The following is a 21,293-nucleotide window of genomic DNA, read 5'->3' as shown; positions in this document are numbered from 1 at the left end:
ATGGGAGTATCCCAACCCTGAGGCTCCGAAGCTTAGTATAATTTCTTCAGTTAAGTTTAAGCCTATTTTTAACAGCGGAGTAATGAGTAGTCGTGATCTAATAATTGAATCTATTCTGAACCTCTTCTTCCTCTGCCTCGATCAGCTCCCCGCGCGCCTGGACCCCAGTGTCGTTCTTTGTCATCACAATATATATATATATATATATATATATATGCATACCTGTACATATACGGTGAATGACGGCGACGGGGACGGACAAAAACCAGCCGAGACTGTCCATATAATTGCTATCGCAATAAAAAGTGCCGCAGAGGCTTGTTTGACCTCTCAGACATGATAATAAAAAGAAGGGCGGTGGCTTGAATCGAACCGCAGCGTTCTGCGTCGCAAGAAAATTGTTTTACCAATGAGCCACGCCAGTGTTTGAAACTATTGTGCAAAATGAACCTGTATAGGCGTCATATCGGGCGAAGAAATCAATTAACAGACTTAGCGGAGATTTTTACTTTGCTCGCAGACTTCTTATCGTTAGCGTAACATCTGCTTACCGTAGCCGTATAAAAGGTGCCATCTGGCGGCGCAGAGATTCACCGGGCAAGCACAACATTATTACTGTAGAAACACACTGTATTCTACTTCGCTGCTTCTGTAAATTCTCGGCAGCGGCGTAATTTTCAATGCGTTACATTTTAAACATGTTTTTCGTCATAGGCACTCGGTTAAATCAAAGAAACATGAGGTCGTACAAGCGTCAGAAGATGCCGGTTATGTCGTTCGTTAACTCCATATTCCGCAAACACCTCTGCGTATACCGGAATGCCGTACACGCTAAAATTCTCCGTGGAATATTCCGTGGAAGAAGTGTAGAATTGTACCAGGCACAACACCATGTGAACTGCATGACGAGCGACTGCTGTGAACATCACTCATTAAAAAAGGGCTCAGCCGTCATTCATTTCATTCGTCAGCAGCAGCCACAGTATCAACAAAATATGCAGCTACGTAGGTCTGCGTGCCTTAAAGACGCGTAGTGTATACTTCGCTAGTCTTTGAAAACGACATATAATCACAAAAGTTGCAGTTGATTTGAGTTATATGAGTGCAACCTTGCTTTCCTTGCCTTGTGCTACAGGAGTGTAGCACCTGCTGAATTTTACTTAAATGCCCCATCTTTGCACTGAGTAAAAAAAATAACACTGTTGTATCAACCAAACAAGCAACTAACCACACTCAAACCAGTTTAACTTCTTTTAATACCTGTGTTACACTTTCATCTTACTTTGCACCACACAAATAAAGACAAATAACAAGCTTAATGACAGAAACAGATCCTTCTGACGGTTTGTTGCTGAGGTCCTCCCAAACGTTCTTGCAGCGGGTGTACAGTTCCGTGGCATGTGAGCGCCCTCTTATGCGATGACCGCTACAGGATTCATCTGTTATGGAGCAACCTGCCGGAATGTAAAAGGAAAGAAACGATATTTAAGAAAGTTTAAAGGTGAAGATAGGGCACTTGGTCCGAAAACGTCTGCTCTAACGGCTAACGCCGCCTTAATTTGGAGGCATGTAAATTTGCTGTTTTTCTTAATTTCCTGCCGTTCGCTATCTACATACCAATACCGCATAAATGGCAGGTCATAAAACAGAAACACTTAAAATGCCTAAATGTACTTTGAGGCTCTTCTTCTATCTATTTTTCTTTTCAATTTCTCATGGCCTCAATACTGTTATTACCTTCCCTCTCCCTGTTTCTACCATTAATATATGTTATATTGCGTGGTAGGGGAGTGAAATAACGTCCTGGTACGCGGTAAGTACTCTTGGGTACGGATGTCCTTGGGCAATATTGAGCCGCCTTAAACCTTCGAGGTCATGCCCCTAACAATATCCAGCGAACTTACTGTCGCAGTGGGTAAGTGCCTAAAAGAGCGAACGAGATTTCACCCCGAAGCCGCTGAGTTGGAGTGACATCGAAGTGTTGCTAATATCGCCAAAACAAACATATTCGTCTCATTTGGTGGCAAGCTCTCGTTTGCTGGAGGTGTGGTTGAGCTCCAGCGCAAGTGGGTTGTAATCACGATGGCGAATCTAAGCGGGGAATTGTATGATCTGGTTCAGCGTAGCCGTACTACTCACTTCGGACATGTCGATTAAGCCCGTGCGTCTTTGAAATAGTTGTCAATGATCGCTTCTCAAGGAGCGCCGATCATCAGTGACATTGCTAGGAGCCCAAAACTCCTGGTGCTTGCCTGGTGCTTGCGTTGAATGACTGTGTTGAGAAATTTTGCTTATTAAAGCAGGGCCGGATCAAAAATGTCAATGTATGACCGACTCACCCAACTGTGCCACCAGTGATCTTACTTTCTTACTGGGTTTTTTAACCAGAGGATACAGAGGGCTTTATAAAGTTATCCTTTTCTCTGGTGACGTCACCTGTTTCGGTGGCGAGAAAGGACGGTAGCTTGAGGTTTCGCGTAGATTACCATAAGAGTAAATATGTCAATATAAATTGATCTCGTTTTCCTGGTATATTACTCTTAATATCGCCAACTGCAAGTGTACTGTTTTCTTGTTTTTTTTTTTTTTGTGGACCAGCGCATTAGCTACAGAGCCAGTTTAAATTAAAAAGCGCAACCGACAGAAGAGTGCTGGTAGTGTATATGTTAGTCAGCCTGTATAATTTTAAAGGGCTTTCCTGTGGTTTCTCATGTGAGCCCACCACTTTTCGAAGGGTGATGGATACTTTCTTAGCCGAATATTAGGTTCGAATCTTATGGTAGTTATTGAAATGATCTAGCCGTCCTATCAGGACGTTTCAAGATTACTTCAAACCATTACAGGCGGTCCTTCTTCGGCGGATTCATGCAGCTGCTCTCTCTTTTAAATCTGAAAAAATGCCACTTCGCCTAAGACAAATTGAAGTTTCTTGGCAACGTCGTAAATCTGAATTTCCCCTTAATCCGGAGAAAAACACTCCTGCTCCCCATATTCTGACGGTTACAAATAAGCGCGAAGTTTGCAGTATTGCGGGCATATTCTCCTACTACCGCAACTTCGTTGAAAACTTTTCGCACATCCCGTGTCCGTAGACTTGGCTGAGACAGCACGACGTCTCCTTCGTTTTATGGCAAGAACAGCAAGATTGCTTCCGCGAATTCTAGACATATCTCCAGTCCACTCCAATTCCGAGCCACTTTTGAGCGTGGGTCGAAACATAAGTACACATGGTTGCAAACGGCGTTGTCCATTGCACTGTTTCTGTGCAGATGTCTTTTCCTTGATGCCTTAGTAGCGTTCTCCAACGTTCCGACTCACCCAATAGCCCGATGTGAGCAACGTACAGATAAATAACTAAAATTATAAAATAAAAACACAGATGTATCCAAACCACACCAGTGCTAGGGCTGTACCGTTGCGTCGGTCATCTTTAATTCTCAGCGTGCCACCGTAAGTTTGAGGCGACGACGCGGCCGTTGTGCTCACGTTATCCAAAGTCATATGTGGTGCCAACTGCTGCCCACCCCGTGCCCCTTAGTTCTCTTTAAGAGCGAAGCTGTTCTTGGTTGACCCTTCGCCGGCGCCGGCGGTGTAACGCTAGTCACGTGGCCTTGCGGTCTGGAAGGGGAGGGTTGCGCCGGGTCGAGAGAGACCTGGTAGAGAGGGAGAAACAGTGCCTTGCAGAGAGGGTCGAGAGTAAAGCTTTGTGGAAAGGGGACGAATGAGTGGTGCGCCAAGGGAGGCAAGGGTGAGACTCGGTGGAGAGCTCATCAGAACCCAGCTGTTTTCTAGTAGATAAGTGAGGGCCTGGGTGGAGTACGAAAGAGCGTGTCGGATCTTCGGGAGTTCGCTCTTCCAGAGTGCCCAAGACTTCTCGTACTCTCGAGGAGCAAGCCGCTCGACGTAGGCAATAGAAGGGAAGAAGCATGACTAAGAGGGGATCAGCTTCACCGTTTCGACGGCTTTGACGGAATGGAGCGTAGTGGCTTTTTTTTCATTTTATGTTTTGTTGACAGATTTTGCTCTATTGTACCTTCATGTCCCGTCTTGTTCCAGCGATTTCAAAAAAAAAAAAAATGTTGACTGAAGAATTTTAGAAGTGACAATGTGTTCGGAGTCCGTGTACTAGAAATTACCGAGCTGCTGAGTGACTATTGCATATACAAAATTGGCAAACACTCAGGTCCTTTTAACACATTTATTTATTTATTTATTTATTTATTTATTTATTTATTTATTTATTTATTTATTTATTGACACGAAAGTGTTTTATGCCGGGGTCCACCAAGTACATCCGTCACGGATATGACGTTGATAAAATGGACCCCAACGGGCTAGAAAGACAAAAAACGAACAAAAGCTCCCCCGCTGGGATAGCAAACCCACGATCTTGCGGCCGCGACGGCAAGCGCCCGATTCACATTCAGATACTTCTAGTCACATGTTTCGCGTTGCCTCTTGTGATTAAGGACAGCTGTGTTTAAAATGTGTTTCAAGTGTGGGCAATGCCCAGTGACTTTTATGTGATGTGATCGCACTATACAAAGGACTGTGGCACTGTGGGTTGAACTCTTCGGCAAAGTGCAAACGATTCTTGTGGGTCTTGTGTGTGGACATTGTTGTCATCACGTGGACATTATGCATGACGTATGAACATTCCTTTTAAATGGACATTTCCGTGAGTGAGTGTACTTTTAGTTATAAGTTCGTGACACTAATTAATAAGTAAGGGAAGAGGAGTAGCCGCAGCCATGTATAGGCACCAACCTCTCCCTAAACACATTTAATAAAAAAAAAGCGCCCGACGCCCTACCGACAAAGCTAACGCGGCAGGTGCTGGACACGGCGCGAACGCGCCTTATATCTTTCACACATTCTCTTTCGCACGGTGCTCTCTGTTGGCAGTGTAGGTAGGCGGCGCGGAGCGGGGCGGTGCCGCCGTCTGTGAGAGGTGAAAAGAAGATTCACTATCGACACTTACTAGCGCTTCCTCCGAGACTGCGCGCGATATCGGAGGTCATGGTTACAGCGTCTCAATACCAGCGAGGTACACTGGCCGCGCTGGCGTCGCCGAGGCACCCTTGACGCAGTTACGTTGATTACGTTCTTTCTTTGCCTTTCGCTTCGTGTTAGCGTGCGTCGGCTCATCGGAGTAGTGCAGCTTCCACATGCACCAACGGGATTTCTCCGCCGCCGACTGCTTCGATTGTGAGAGCACCGACTAACAAAACTGCTGCAATACGCGTTGCAGAAAGGACGCGATTTCGACGGGCGAATGCCGTGCCTTAGTGGAGCGAGACTAACGCCTGCGAGACAGAGGCCAGCGGGACGCACACGCTTGCGGCTCAGGCTATGAACCTCTACCTCCCGTGTTGCTGAAGCGTAGTGTGTGGTAGTGCATGCTTGAGCGCAAGTGTCGGTCACCGATTGCTAGAAAGTGCACACCGTGCCGTTTCTCTCCTTAATTGACGACGTTTTGAAGAAGTGCATACCGGGTACCAATGTTGATTATGAGCTTGTTCATATCATCCTTACGCGGGATTCACGATTTGTTGTGTCAAAATATATGTTCACAGCGTCAGCTACCACAGCGGTTTAATCATGATCATGGGCGTTAGTCGTCGCAATAGAGACATGCCGTCAACATTGGTGCGTCCACGTCAAAACGGTGCTGTAGCTGCAAACACGAAGAGACATTGTACAAGCTCTTAAATGTCACTGCACAATAAGCACTACTTCTGCGAAGACACGTTTCACTTTCGTGTTACACCGATTCCTATGACGGAGGGATGAGCCATGTTTATTTATTTATTTATTTATTTATTTATTTATTTATTTATTTATTTATTTATTTATCTATCTATCTATCTATCTATCTATCTATCTATCTATCTATCTATCTATCTATCTATCTATCTATCTATCTATCTATCTATCTATCTATCTATCTATCTATCTATCTATCTATCTATCTATTTATTTATTTATTTACTTATTTATGACATATAAGTACCATGCCAGAGCTAGGAATTATCATAGGTGCTTAATTACACACGTAAAATTGTTATAAAATGTTACCGATCAGCAGTATCAAAGCCATAGAGCTAGCATATAGACATCGTGGTAAAAGACACAACACAATCAAAGGAGACCGTAAGACATCCCATTATATACAGATTCCAAGTAATATTTAAGTGGATTTATAGACACTTCTCTATGGCAGAAGAAATATTTGTTGCAGACACAATTTCATCGGGATTCCATTCTTCAATTGGTCGAAGAAAGAACAAAAAAAAACTTAGAAACCTTAATACGGCATTGGTAGGGCCATATTTTTTTGGAACTATCGAGTCTCTTAGACTGATACTGAGGTCGTTTCCAATATGTATTCATATAAATTCCCGTGTTAGCGCTGTAGATGTTACGTAACAGCTTTCCCTTGACTATTTTTTGTGCGTGTGGAAAGCGCAGATGTTTACCTTCAGTACACGTATTTAAACTTCCTATTTGCGAGCTATACTGGTAAGCAATTCGCTGGCAATATCCATCGACTCATTGAGTTCACATCCTTGCCGTCATCAGCCAAGAAAATCCAACTTCTAGCCACCTTGACTGCGTCAAGCCTAGCAGCTTTCAGATCGACAACTGGTCTTCAAAACATGGCCTATTTTTCGGCCAATCTTTCCCGTATGCGAGCGGTATGAGAAAGCGATAGCCTATATGCCAGCTTTCTTTTTAACATCCATTGCTCAGAAATCGAGTGAAGTTGGTCTTGGCGGAGAGCCGTCGCTGCAGTGGGTGTCGTCATGCTTGTTTGACACAAACCCCTTGGGGGCATGCTTTGGGGTTCCCGGTAAATTTTAGGAATAGCGTCGCCAATGGAACATGCAAAGCTCTTTGGGTCTCGCGCATGCTAAGTGTACTCAACACCATTTCTTTGGGGGCCCTGAAACGTTTCGGACTCCTATTCGAAATTCCGTAATGTCTTTAGGGCACGGTACGGGACTTTTCTTAACGCGTGTACTGAACTGGATCATGTGTTTAGCTCATTGAAAATACACCTGTGACCTGCATCCATACTGACTACAGCTGCAGGACTTGTGAGAGGTCCATGTGTTGCAAAAGAATACAAATATGAGCGTCTGGCGTGCACCGATCGAAATTAAACGTCTTACATACCATGTGGAAGAGAAACTATATCTGTGAAGTTTCCTTCCGGGTCATGGCAGCATTTTTTGTTAGCGTGGTCGTTGTAGTAGTGGCCGCAGTCTTTGACGTGGCTGTGTCTTCTGTAGTCTCTGAGCAGCGGCAATCGCATTCTGAAATTCCCTGCCTTGTTGACGCGTCAAAGTCAGGCTAGTGCCTGTGTGAGCACCTCGTTTCTGACTGGGGTAGCCGCTCGGATAGCCTGAGAGGGTTAGCGGTTGGATAGGATTGCCAAATGCTGACGATGGAATTTCCTTTTCAAATAATATTAATATAAAGACGACGAAAACGACTGCCGTACTTAAGCTACAATTCGTAACCATAATGAGCGACACGTGCGCGCTCGAACGGACCTCTTTTCATGCGCGACCCTTTATATAATATATACGACAAAGTGTGTGGCAAGAACTCGTGCATCAATCTTTAGATCGCAAAAATGCTTCTCTCTTCGCGCTGACATTTGACTACGTGCTTTCGAACTGACTACTAGTTATTGCGTCTGTATTTAGGATGGCTCAACTTATTGCAGTGCGCTATTATACGCCATATTTCTGGTTACGGTAACATTATAAAATACCCTTTTCTTGAAAGCAGCGGGGGCTGTCGATTTTTCGTTCCGGCAGCTGCCAAGAATAGAGCTGTCATAAAATATTAAACTCTGTTCATATCTGGCTGGGGAATATACAAAATTCGCCATAGTCTACACATCATTGCTATAAGTTTCTCGCTTACGTTGGCTTTATTTCTTCTTTCCGTCTCATTTATTCGCCTAATAAATATTGACGCAAGACAGACACCATGTTCAAACTACGCGCGCAGGTTCGTGCGCCCTCCAAGAGAACAACGGCCCGAGGGCAAAACAAGAAAAGGGCGTGACAGCACGCGCCTTCTGAGCGCGTGATGCGGTGAAGAAGTGACGCCCCGCTCGAGGACTTCTCTGAGTTTTTGTTCTTCTTGGTCTCCGGCAAGGAACTCTACCAACATCTCTCGTTTACTTTCCGGGCACAAGTTAGCCCTTAATAAATAGTTATTGTCAACCTGCCTGAATTGTGCGTTACAATATATTATACCACTTCCCCCTTCACACGGAAACTAAAGTTTAGGTAGTCATTTTTTCCCAAACACATGTTCTGCCCGATAATGTAGTGTGTGTGTGTGTGTGTGTGTGTGTGTGTGTGTGTGTGTGTGTGTGTGTGTTCACAACGGTCCCGTAAATTTGCAACAGACTACGCTACTCCCTCCTACCTGTCGACAGCATGTCACTATGTTGCTTGTTTTTACCCAATATACACCAAAGTCCAAGGAGCGGGACGCTTATTGACACACCATGTTCCAGTACCTATTGCGAATATGGGATCTGGGACACGCAGATATTGGGAGCATGCGTATTTTGATGTAGGCGGGTACAGGCTTGCAATGTTAATCGGCAATTCTACCACGCGAGCGCATTGTCCCATAATGTTGTCTCAAAGTTCGTTATAATTTCAAAGCGCGGTGTATGCGGACGAAAAAGACAATATGCATGTTGTCGTGGACCATTATACCAGCAGGAAATGTGTCAAAAATAACTTCTCCGTAACCACGGTAGGCCACCCGGTACCCCGACAAAGGACGCTGAAATCCACATACACCTGACAATCCGCGTTAACTTTAAGTGTAATCCCAAATAAGCGATAATAATAGCATATCCTCCTTGAAGAATGTACAGCCTTCCTGTGGAAACCTTGTGTGATTTACCCTGGCTTGTGGAGGGCGTAAGTAATGATTCTGAGCAAATATTACAGCGAAATTGTACATTTGCTTCATTTTGCGGCGTCCGTCCATGAATTGAAAAATTACGTGACCTCCTCCGAGTGATAAATGACGTCACCTAATGACGTCATAAATTTTGAAGCGTTAGATTAAAAGGATTCGTGCCCTGTATGGAGCGACGGAAAAAGAACAAGTGCGTCATAAAGAACGCCTGGAGAATGAAGAAATGAATTAACATAGTTCAGACTCGATCTAACGAAACGCGATTTTACGAATTTTCTGATAAAACGCATAAATTTCCATTCGTCGTTACGGGTACCTATTAGGTTGAATGTTGCCATCAACTGGAATTAAAGGAGCGATATCATGGCACAAAACCCGGTTACAGAAGTTTTTCAGAAATAATTAAAGTGCGACGATTTCTTTGCAATTTTGTCAGTGGGCGTGCGCTGTAACGGTTCATTCTAAAAAGAGACAGGGCGTGCAAACACGGACACAAGAAAGAGATCAGGACGGTGTCCTGATCAAGAAAGAGATCAGGATGGTGTCCTGATCTCTTTCTTGTGTCCGTGTTTGCACGCCCTATCTCTTTTTAGAATGAATACGTACCAACTAGCTCAGCTCTCTGTTATTCTAAGCTGTAACGGTATTGCATTCAAACATATAGCCGCGCTATTCATGGTTCTAGTTTTATTTTAACGAGGCGGCACGGGACAACGGACTTGACAGTCGGTAGCGCTGTCTTGTAGCGAATGGCGCTAGTGGCGGCATTCTTTATTTAATCATTTATGCGACAGATGGCACTGATCGTTTCCTCGCAACTTTCTCGATCTCCCTGCTCGCACATTACTTGCCTACTTTTTCTCCGTCTTTAAATATCGGCAGCTTGCCTTAGCTTCACGTGACCGTCTACCTTGCCTGTATCGCCCGGCAATGGGAGGCCCCATGTCCGGACTGCACTGGCGGATTTTTCACACGCACAGGCGTGTGTGTTCGGGGCAAGTAAAATGCCGCGGTAGACTTGGGTGTCGCTACGTTACACGTTTAATTTCGAAGGCCCGAAAAACCCCTTTCTCCATTTTACGAACTTCCCAACTTAACGAAATAAGTCGAGCGCAATCATCACTTCGTTAAATCGAGTTTCAACTATAGAGCAGAATATATTTTCTTGCCGAGCTTCCATTTGCATCGACGTCCGCAGGCTCCGAAGTCGAGTGTCTGAACCATGGGCTACACACCTCTTTTTATGGCGCTTGCACATAGCAACATTAAGTTTCTTGCTGAGAACCCAAGGTTCACCACGAAGTTCGCGTTGATAATAAGATAACAGTTGTTGGGATTTTACGTCCCAATACCACGATGTGATTATAAAAGACGACGTTCTGCGAGGCTCCAGAAATTTTTGTCATCTGGTGTTCTTTAACATGCACCTAAATCTAAGCACAGCGGTCTCTACATTCTATCTCACAAGCCCTTTGAAGCAGGGTGGAAGCTACGAGGTGCAAGCAAGCCACATGTTTGGGCAGTAAAGCATAGTTCTGCATTGATTAGTCTTATAAGTTGCAAGGTTAAGAAAAGTGTGTTTGTTTGGCACGTGCAACATCACGGCGATACCGGATACGCTAATCGCGCTTCGAATGTACGTCGTATGCATTTAATTCTTGTATCGGTAACCGCCGGCAATTGTTGTGGCGAAGCAACAGGGCAGAACCGATGCAGGCGCGACTGCACGCTTCGATTCGAACTCGTGCTTGCGTCAGGCCCACTGTCCTGACGGTGATAAATAAACGGTGGAGTCGGCTATCGCTTCTTGTTATCTCGCGCTGAGGACAAGGTATCACGCATGTTTTGTCCTTATTACTGAGATTAGCTGTCTGTTCAGCCAAGCCTGCTTCGAAAATCTCAGACTGATTCTTGGAAACCGGGAAAATAGTCACGAATACATTGTGATCCAAACGTCACGACGCAAATATAACGCAATTACAAGCGCCTGATTGGAACTGACGGGCCACACAGCACACGACGACGACATTATGAATTCGAGAAGGTAGGAACCAGCTTGAACGGGTGCCGCCTTGCCGTGATTTTTATAAAAAAAAAACGATGCTCTTTCTTGGGATACTTGAACTCCGAAATTTTGGTCTATCTCTCGGTCTATCTGTATGTGACACGTTTCAGCCACCCGACCAAAGTTTAAGCACTTGCTGAACACCCAGCCATCTTGAACTGGTAGCTGCTTTCATACTTGTGAACATTGTTGATCAAAAAGCAAATATTACGCATATATGAGGCGCAACATCAATACGTAAGTATTAGGTGGTGTGTTACCTTACTGCAAAATACATTGATACGTAATTATAAAGACCATAGTGATTATTAGGCTGCGCTGAAAATGCGACGCTATGCACGAAAAAGCCTTCTGCCAGTGTTTCTTAGGCTGCGCTGAAAATGCGACGCTATGCACGAAAAAGCCCTCTGCCGACGATATGGTGCCGCCACCTGGAAGTGGCCCTGGGTTCTGCACAAGCTCATTTTCCCGACGCCTCTGCCAGGTGGCGTTCATATCTAACGCAGCGCCTCCTCTATTTTATCAATATCAGCCAGATGCGGCCGATTCAGAATCGAGGAGGCGGTGTCTGAGGCAAGGCAAACCATAAATGGCAGATGACTGTCGTCTTTCAACGATATTTGCAGCGAAGCACGCAAATACGCGGCCATTTTTTCCCGGAGCTGGCGTTTCTGCCCAACGCTAAAAGCGCATTCACACTTGAGAAGCGAAGAGCGAGTGGAAACGTTAGAACTGGCGGAAAAACCTGTTTGCGTGCGTGAAAAACGTTCACATTTGTTCTGCGCATCCTGCGTGCCGCCGTATTCCCCACTTCCAGAATTCCTTCCATTTTGCTCGTGTTCTGAGCTGTTAATTTAGCACTGAATTCAATTTCTGCGTGCAAAACACGGAAAATGACTAGTTTTTGCCTTTTCAAGCCGTTGCTTTGAGCAGATAAAGCAGAAACTACAGAAGCGGACACGACGCCGGCGAAGGCGGATTCGCCAACTGCGCAAAGACCGAGTTATGTTGGGGCACGCCGACTCGCTGGTGCTGCCCCTTCTGCTAATTTTAGTCTTCTCGGCAATTTTAATCCAAATCAGGCTCTCGAGGAACGCTTCCTCGTAGAGGCTGTGAGTTTTGTCGTGCAGCAAGGGTTGTTTGCGATAACGCCGATGCGAATCATCGCCGGCTCCTTGACCGCCATCTTGAATGTGCGGCCGGATATATACATCACGTGGCTTACAAGCTAGCGCAGCCCAAGCGCCCAAGTATGGCTTACCATGAAGAGGAGCGGCGTTCCTCTTTCGCGTGGCTTAAGAATCGGTCTCGAACCGGATATTTCGGATCGGGCTCGCCGCGTCGTTTTCGTGCCGCTTAGGCGGTGAAGCGAGCGGACTTACGGTAAGTATTGCAGGGAGCTAAAAGCACCACAAGCATTTGCATGCAAGGCAGGAGCGTCACTTGTGGCCACGCATGCTCTGATGTGGCCTCTCTCAATCCCCGTGTTATCTGTAGATGTCACCCGTGCACTCCTGTGGGCGTCGCTCCAGCGTCCTAGACAAACGGGTTTGTTGTGCACGTCGACACCAAGTGTAAGTGAAAAGACTTCACGCCGAACGGGTGAGTCAGACCCCCCCGCATCATTTTTATGAGCCCGCTAAACGAAGTGCGCATCGCAGATACTTCGAAGCAGGCCTTATGATGGTAACTGCTTTCGAAGACACCGGCGGCGACAATTTAGTTCAAAGCGGTTCATTAGCAGTTACACTGCACAAGTATTTTATGCGGCAGGTACGCGGCCAGCTGTGCATATGCATCGGTGACTTCGTCAGACGGGCGGGATGCTGCAGAGCCACGATTCTGATAAAAGTGTGCCACTTTATTAGCTTTTTCATCATGCAACGTCATCGTTCGCGGTAAGTAGTGTTAGACATGGATTTCTGTGAAGAATATCCAGCAGTCATAAATCTTCGAGACCTGCTCGTAACATTCACTTACGAACGTACTGTCGCACTAGAGAAGTACCTAACAGAGAGAAGAAGATTACGTGTTCTCGACAGCTCAGTTACAGTGCGACCCCGAAGCCATTATTTTCGTTGTCGTAGTGCGAGTTGCGTCAAAGTGTTCCTAAAGTCGCCGAAGCACATTCCTCTCATTAAGTAGAAATCTTTCCGTTTCTGTATAGGTGTGGTTGAGTTCTACCGCAAGTGGGTTGCAGTCATGGTAACGGATTTGAGCAGGGAGGTACATCACATGGTTCAGCGTAGCCCAAGTGTTGGCACAAAATTTGTGAACCTCCGTTTTACAGCGAAAGCTGTTATGAGATCAATTCAACGGCCGTTTTAGGCGCCGTAGTTGTCCGCCGCCGCAGCCGCTGCCGCCGGTGTCCGTAACCACTATCGCTCGAAATAAGAAAAAAAAAAACGAAATAAGAAAAAAATTCCAGGATGGAACGGGGTTCGAACCTGGGCCCTCTGCGTGGGAGCCCAGTGTTGTACCCCAAAGCCATGCCGGTGCTTGGAACTACCTTGCAAGAAGACGCTATACAGGCTTCATGTCAAGAAGGAACCACATTAACATATGCAATTTAGTGTGGTAGAAGAGTGAAATAACAACCACGCACAACACAACGCGAATTGTGCAACCAGGCGTCACACAATGCGAATTGCGCAACGAGTGGGCTGTTGGATGCTTCCAACCCATTACAGGGGGCTCTGCAATAATTCTTCATCGTCATCAGGCACAACACCAACAAAGTGCGCATAATGCCTTACATGTTTTTAGCGGGTACCATGGCTCTCCTTTGAATGACGAAAAATGGCATAGTGGCTGTTTCCCTACTTCACAGAAATTATGATGAGGTATAGCGTAGTGGGTTCCTCGCAAGTGCACTTGCATTGGTTGCCAAGGAAGCCCATAAGCCCATCATCCATTTTCTCAGGGTCTCAATAAAATTCTTCCCTCCTCTCTCTGTCTCTCTTTCTCACGTCAACATATGTTATATTGCATGGTGGGAGAGTGAAATAGCGACCGGGCGTCACCTAATGCGAATTACGTAACTGGTGAGCCGTTTAAAGCTTCCAACCCATTACAAGGGCTGAACCACAATTCTTCACCGTCATCAGTCGTCACGTAAAGAAAGTGCACATAATGCTTTACATATGTGTAGCTGGAATCTCGCTTCTGCGCACAATGATGAAAAATGGCGTTGTAGGTGCTTCCCAACTTCACAAATATTGTGATTTATAGCGTAGTGGGTACCTTGCTAGTGTGCTTGTATTAGTAGCCCCAAGAGAGTTTACAACGGGCTCTAGAAATGCCGCTTTTCCAGCTTTCGCTGTGACTGTGCTGCGCTTTCCGCGCAGGCCTGTGACTGTGCTGCGCTTTCCGGCAGTTTTACAGCGAAAGCTGTTATGAGATCACTTCACCGGCCGTTTTTGGCGCCGTAGTTGTCCGCCGCCGCCGCCGGTGTCCGTAACCAGTATCGCTCGAAATAAGAAAAAAAAACGAAATAAGAAAAAATTCCAGGATGGAACGAGGTTCGAACCTGGGCCCTTTGCGTGGGAGCCCATTATTCAACCTCTGAGCCATGCCGGTGCTTGAAACTGCTTTGCAAAAAGGTCCTCTACAGGCTTCATGTCGGGAAGGAACCACATTAGCGTATGCAATATAGCGTGGTAGAAGAGTAAAATAAGCACCAAGCGTCGCACAACGTGAATTCTGTAACGAGGTGTCACACAATGCGAATTGCGCAATGAGTAGGTTGTTCAATGCTTCGAACCCATTAGAAAGGGCTCTGCCATAATTCTTCATCTTCATCAGGCACAGCATCAACAAAGTGCGCATAATGCCTTACATGCGTTCAGCAGGTACCAACGCTCTCCGCAGAATGACGAGAAATGGCACAGTGCCTGCTGCCCTACTTCTCAAAAATTACAATGATTTATAGCGTAGTGGGTTCCTCGCAAGTGCACTTGTATTGGTTGCCAAGGAAGCCCATAAGCGCATGATCAACTTCCTCGGGGTCTCAGTGAAATTACAATGATTTATAGCGTAGTGGGTTCCTCGCAAGTGCACTTGTATTGGTTGCCAAGGAAGCCCATAAGCGCATGATCCATTTCCTCGGGGTCTCAGTAATGTTCTTCGCCCCCCCCTCCCCCCCCGTCTCTCTTCCACGTCAACGTATGTTATACAGCATGACGGGAGAGGGAAATAGCGACCGGGCGTCACCTAATGCAAATTACGTAACTGGTGGGCCGTTTAAAGATTCCAACCCATTACAAAGGGCTGAGCCATAATTCTTCATCGTCATCAGTCGTCGCGTCAACAAAGTGCACATAATGCCTCACAGACGTGTAGCTGGTGCCTCGCTCTCCGCAGAATGACGAATAATGGCTTAGTCGGTGCTTCCGAACTTCTTAAAAATTGTGATTTATGGCGTAGTGGGTACCTTTCTAGTGTACTTGTATTGTAGCCCCAAGAGAGCTTAACGGGCTCTAGAAACGCCGCTCTTCCAGCTTTCGCTGTGACTGTGCTGCGCTTTCCGCGCAGGCCTGGCGTTTTTTTTTTTTCGCTCTTAATCAGTTGGTACTGGCTCGATAAAAAGCCAACAAAACTGTTTTTGCCCAGCGGGAGGCGAATACTTAATTATGTGTCCTTATGTTGCTACCAGTAGGAGTTTCGATAACCAAGAGCTTTTTGCGGCTCCGCGATGTACTTTACGTTCACTTAAATACTAGGGCATGAGCGCTAATACGGATGTCATTCCTGGCCAATTTCTGCAATGTAGTCAGCGCTGCTCGTGCTGTGTTTAGGGCTGCGACTGCTTGTTTCTTCGATCACCAAACCGCGGGGCTTACTTAGTGCGGCGATTTGCGATCGAGCCAGGGAGAGTGTAAATATCAGTTAGAAAATCTCGATTAGCCGCGCGCATCTTGTCGGCGGCTGCGATTTTGAGAGCTATCACTCTACTCCTCCCAGTACAAGCCCAGAAAGATACTTTGCGCATCCGTTTGACATGGAAGCTCGACCAGCATCAATTTCCTCCTATTCCTCCTCGCAAGTCCGTTTTCATGGCATCTGACATGTGCAGTATCGGTTTGTTCCACGCTAAAGCGCGCCCTTCTCCGTGGATTGGCGAGAGCCGCGAGCCGGCTGTTTGCTCGAGAGTCAAGACCTCAACTTCTGTCACGTGACTCCCGTGCCGGCAATAGGAAGAGAGCAGTTCCGGAGTCGGCCCCTGTCGGGCGCCTCTCGCATGCTAAGGGGGATAACGCCTGCGCGCTCCTCATAAGTTTGGCTGTCGACGCTCTATGAAAACATAACGCGGAAGCCCTCCTGGACATGTCTGTTAACACTTTCGAAACGTGGGAAGCTTTTACAGTCCAAATAATAATCTTGGACAAAAAGAATTATTATTTACCAGCGCTATTTGTTTACAGAATATGTACGGTGAGCGCAGATTGCTCGCGCGCAATGCGCAATTTTTCTCTGCTTTCTTCCTCTTTCTTTTTCATCTAGTGCATTCATTGGTTTGTGCTAAGACAAGTATGAACATATGCCTTGCGGTGTTCCTTCTTTTTTAGCATGATTCCTACCATTCCCTTTCCATTCCAGTGAACTTGCCGGTACCTATAGGATAAAAACGTGCATATACCAAAGATTAAAGCTGTAGGCTTCGCCCGACTGCTCTTAGAACGAGAAGCAGTTTACCAGGCGAAAGACGTGGCATCGTGCGAAGCGAACATGAACAAATGTCACATAACAACGTTTGATGCGCTAGTTCTCCAAACAACGATGGTACACAACGACCCGCATGAGCAACAAATCGCAGTGAAAAGGAAGTAATTGCACCAAGTATATGCGAAGCAGGGTAAAAACAAGACGTAGAGGCTGCAGTGTAATGTTTTAATGGGCAACATTGTTTTAGGGTAAGCTCTCGAGCTATTTTGGTAATATATAAAAGCCGTGGCACCTTTCCGACAAGTATATATACATCGGTTCCGTAGAAAAGTAATAAAGTTGGGATGGGCCAACTAGAATTTGGGAGTGAGCCTAACTTTTGGTTCGATATGGAGGTGAGCCAGCTTGCAAGAGGAATTCTTCATTAGCTGGCCAGGGTAAACGGGTGAGCGTCGCAGTGAGTGCTTTGTGCTACTCATCGAACATCAGAGCCCCACGCGGAAGCAGAAATCTTGCTCGCATAAGTGCTGGCTGCACGCGCATGTTGTAGACGATGACGATTTGAAATTTCTAAGGGTCGAAAACCAAGGTTCATGCAGCCTCTTACCCTGATGACACGTGTCAAGGCTGACGCCCTGCGGCACCGAGTGCTATCTTACCGCAAAAGAAACCTTCAAAGACAGCGAGTGCTTATTGCGGTGCTTTCAAGTGCTGCCAAGCGCGCAGCCCAAGCGTGAAAACTCCCCATTTAGTCAAAATTATAGCGCTGGTGGCATTCGTAAATTGTTTTCCGAGTTCATCGGCGCTCCCGAAGTAGACGACGCGGCCGCTGATCCTGCCAAGCACGTTAAGGCGACGGTGGCGCCAGAATTTCCAGTGGGGGACGTCGCGCCCAATACGAAGAGAAGTTGGACAGCGTGCCACTTCTTGCCGCGCTGGAACGCCAGCGCGCGCTACACCGCCACGGCATGCTCTCCGCAGTATTTTCTGTTATCTCTCGACAAGCCTGGTCTGACCGCGTTCAAACACGCCATCTTTTAACACGAAAGTGTTGTATGCCGGGGTCCACCAAGACTTCAAGTGACGTATTTACGTCACGGAAACGGCGTCAAAAAAGTGCACACGATCAGATGGCAAAGAAAAAATTTCCATCAACGGAAGTCGAATCGCCGACCTCTCGGTCCGCGACAACAGATGATGGATACGCTATCAATTGCGCCACGGTCACAAACTCTGAAGGCGTTACAAACGCGCCTTTTATATCTCTCAATTTCCTCTCACAGTGCTCTTGGTGGGCGATATAGTATTCTTTTAGCCCGTGTCATGGTTGCGCTGTGTCTGAATACGTTCAAGAACTGTCACCAACTGACCCAGCTTTCAATTCTATAGTATGCTAGTTCACTATAGTCAGCAAGGTGGTGTCGCCATCTGGAGTGTTAAAGTGAACTAATGCGTCGTGACCGTGGCGCTTTTCCAATAGGAGAAGTGCAATTTTGTGAACGCTTTACACCGCAAGGTAGCGACCTTTGCCAAAGGCTCCACCTTCCTCATAGCATCCACATGTATCAAAAATAGCTTTGCGACGCGCGCATGCCTCTCTTGGCTATAACACCGCGTTTCCCACTTACGCTCTCCCCGCGAAAAATCGCGGCCAGGCTAGAGGGTAGACACGACGCGAGTTGCGTTTCCCTCTAGCCCGCCGTCGCGTTCAATAATTCTTTAACATGCCGCGGGATAGCGACGTTAGCCCAAGTTCTGCGCCCAACCAGCGACGCTGTTTTTGCTGTCGCACCGCTTTCTCTGATTACGCTCTCAGCGTTAACTACTATAGCTACCACAAAGATTTGTTTAATCATTGATCATGGAGGTTAGTCGTCGGGATGGAGATGTGCCACCAAGAGTCAACGTGGGTGCCTCCACGTTAAACGGCGCTATAGCTGCCAAACACCAACAGACATTGTGCAAGCTCTCTTATGTATACAGTAAACATTCAACTACTTTCGTAAGGACCCGTTTTACTTTCGTGTTATACCGATTCCTATGACGGAGGGATCAACCATGTTTTTTCTCGTCGTCGTCGTCCAACGGAGGTGAAGACTTCCGCGTGCCTTGGAACATCGGCATCATTAGATGTGCTGAAGCATTTTCGCTTGGATCATTTGTTAAGCAACACGCGGAGAAGTGACAATGGAAGCAGTGACAGCACAACATTAGCGCGACCTTTGGATTGGACACACCAGCCACCCATTTTAAATGTTATGGCAGTTTGCTGCTAAGCGTTCACCTGCTGTCATGCTCGGGCTATGATGAGTAACATGGAAGTGGCGTGATGTAACGCTTTACTGGCTCCTTCTTAGATCGGGCAGCGCACAGTTGTAAAGGTATACAAATCCCACGTACGCGCACAGCACACGTCTATGTTCACTCAACTGGATGTGTGAATGCCGACGCTGCACGTGATGGAGAGCGCCGAAGCACTTATGGGACCTCTCTGCAATATGATCCCGGCAGTACAGAGCTTTAGTTTGCGCGCTCAATTCCTAACGTCTGCGGATACGGGGTTACCGCAGCCGATGACGTCGACGCTGGAGCTGTTAGCGATATCTTGGGGTGTTTGTCCAACTACAATATAATATAAAACTTTTTTTTTTCAGTCGCATCAATGTTCTCGTGGAAAGAAGAATGAGAGCACTGCGAACTCACAATTATCTCACTCTCAATGCTTTACAGCGCGTCAATAAAGTGGGTAAGTTGCTGCAATGTTAGCTCTGTGAACCTCTGGCGAAGCTCTGCATCATAAGGTGCTGCTACCAGTGTCTTCCATCACATACATGCCTCCAATAACCCGGCCATAACTCATCAGGTACGTTATTTACAAGAGAGACCCGCGTGTTTATTACATCGCTATGTGATTTTCTTTCCTATTCAGTGTTCGCACGATCTTGAGAGCTCAAATAATATACACGTGTTAGCCTGCATTTGTAGCTGATATTGCACAGATAACATCTACCGTAAAATCCCGAGCAAGCCCCCCCCCCCCCCCCCCCCCCCCCCCCCCGCGGTGAAAGATAATCCGATAAGGTTTGGAGGGACGGGGGCCTTGCTCCATCACGGGTCAAAATTCAAGATGGCGGCGGAAGAGCCGCCCGTGCTTTCAGTGAAATGCTTTATTGAATACGCATGCATTCACTGCCGTTATTCGCCCTCGTCAGGCGAAGAAAAACAGTGCATGAAGCAATGAACGTGGCGGTAGGGGAGGGGGTGCACTTGCTCGGTCAGTGGCGCATATTTGAAATCTACCGAATAAGGGAGGGGGGCACTGGCTCCGGTAGGGGCGCTTGCTCGGGATTTTACGGTATGTGTCGAAGAAAACAGTGCAGGTTCAACAAGGACACAAGTCCACGATCCCCGTGCTGACCCCTATGTGCTCCCAGAAGTGCTATACAACAGTGAAATTGTTCGAATTTCTGAGTCAGCATTCCCTTAAAGTTACGTCTTAGCTCGTGTGTTGGAAATTATGAAGCCGCTCGCTGCGTACTGCGAACACAGAATTGGCAAACACTCAGATATTTTCACGCTTATTTATTTTTTTTTATGACGCCTATCCATTTTGCACTACGCAAAGCTGTTCCAAAAACACTTTGAGGCATTGCAGTGAACTTTACCCGTCTCTACTGAACTGCAGCAGATGCCCTATGGAAGCTAATTACACCTTCATACTTGCTGACTACAGCTGGAGCACTTGTGAGATGTGCATGAGTTGCAGAGGAATACAATTCTGAATGTGCGGCCGGTGCTGATAGAAATGAAATTTACGTACCGTCTGCAGGATGAATCATGTCTGTCAAAAAAACTTCCGGTTTCATTGTCGCATCTTTTTTTTATTATTGTCGCCGCCGTTGTGGTGGTTGTGGTGGTCGTTGCTGTTGCTTCTGCTGCTTCTGAGCAGCGGCAATCTGTTTCTGATATTTATTGCCTTGTTGACGCGTCAAAGTGAAACTAGTGCCCGTGCGAGCACCTCGTTTTGGACCAGGACTACCACTCGGATTGCCTGACAAAGTTGGCGATGGCACAGGATTCCCAAATGCTGACGATGGGATTTCTATTTCAAATATTATTAATACAAGTGCGACGAAAACGACTGCCCTGCCGAAGCTATAAGCCGTAACCATAATGATTCACACGTGCACGTTCGCATGAACCTCTCTTCACTTGAAACCCTTTATATATGATATACGACAAAGTGTGCAGCAGGGACTCGTCCATCCATCTTGAGAGGATTACAATGCTCCTCTTCTCATGAAGACATTTTAACTCATGTTCTCTAACTGACTGGAAATCATCGCTTGAAACACGTGGTTGTGACGGTGAAGAAATCAAAACGCAGCCTGTCACGATCAAACGCTTTGCTGGGGGAACTTGTGCCCAATAAAAGAAGCAGCGCTCTAAGTGCAGCGAAAGCAGGAACCACAGACGTCGTTCGTCAGTAATCTTATCGTCGTCTTTTGCACATGCATGAGAGAAAATTCCAGCGTTATCGCTGGGCTCGCCTTAACTCCAGAATAAACTAAGCTACTATAGTGCGCCGAATGTTATAAAAACA

General features: G+C 46.5%; 1 long non-coding RNA gene across 1 annotated transcript; it reads right to left on the bottom strand.

Moving 5' to 3' along the window:
- Window positions 1–1,238: 1,238 nt before the first annotated feature.
- On the bottom strand, window positions 1,239–21,080 carry LOC119405326 (uncharacterized). The gene is made up of 2 exons (XR_005186462.2): window positions 20,511–21,080; window positions 1,239–1,454 (listed from the first exon to the last, which is right to left on the bottom strand). It is a non-coding gene; the product is annotated as an uncharacterized LOC119405326 (long non-coding RNA).
- Between the last annotated feature and the right edge of the window lie 213 nt (window positions 21,081–21,293).

This window comes from Rhipicephalus sanguineus, chromosome 9, assembly GCF_013339695.2.
Source record: "Rhipicephalus sanguineus isolate Rsan-2018 chromosome 9, BIME_Rsan_1.4, whole genome shotgun sequence".
Lineage (NCBI taxonomy): Eukaryota > Metazoa > Arthropoda > Arachnida > Ixodida > Ixodidae > Rhipicephalus > Rhipicephalus sanguineus.
The sequence above is the reverse complement of the archived record's forward strand: the minus strand, read 5'-3'. Positions and strand labels throughout refer to the sequence as shown.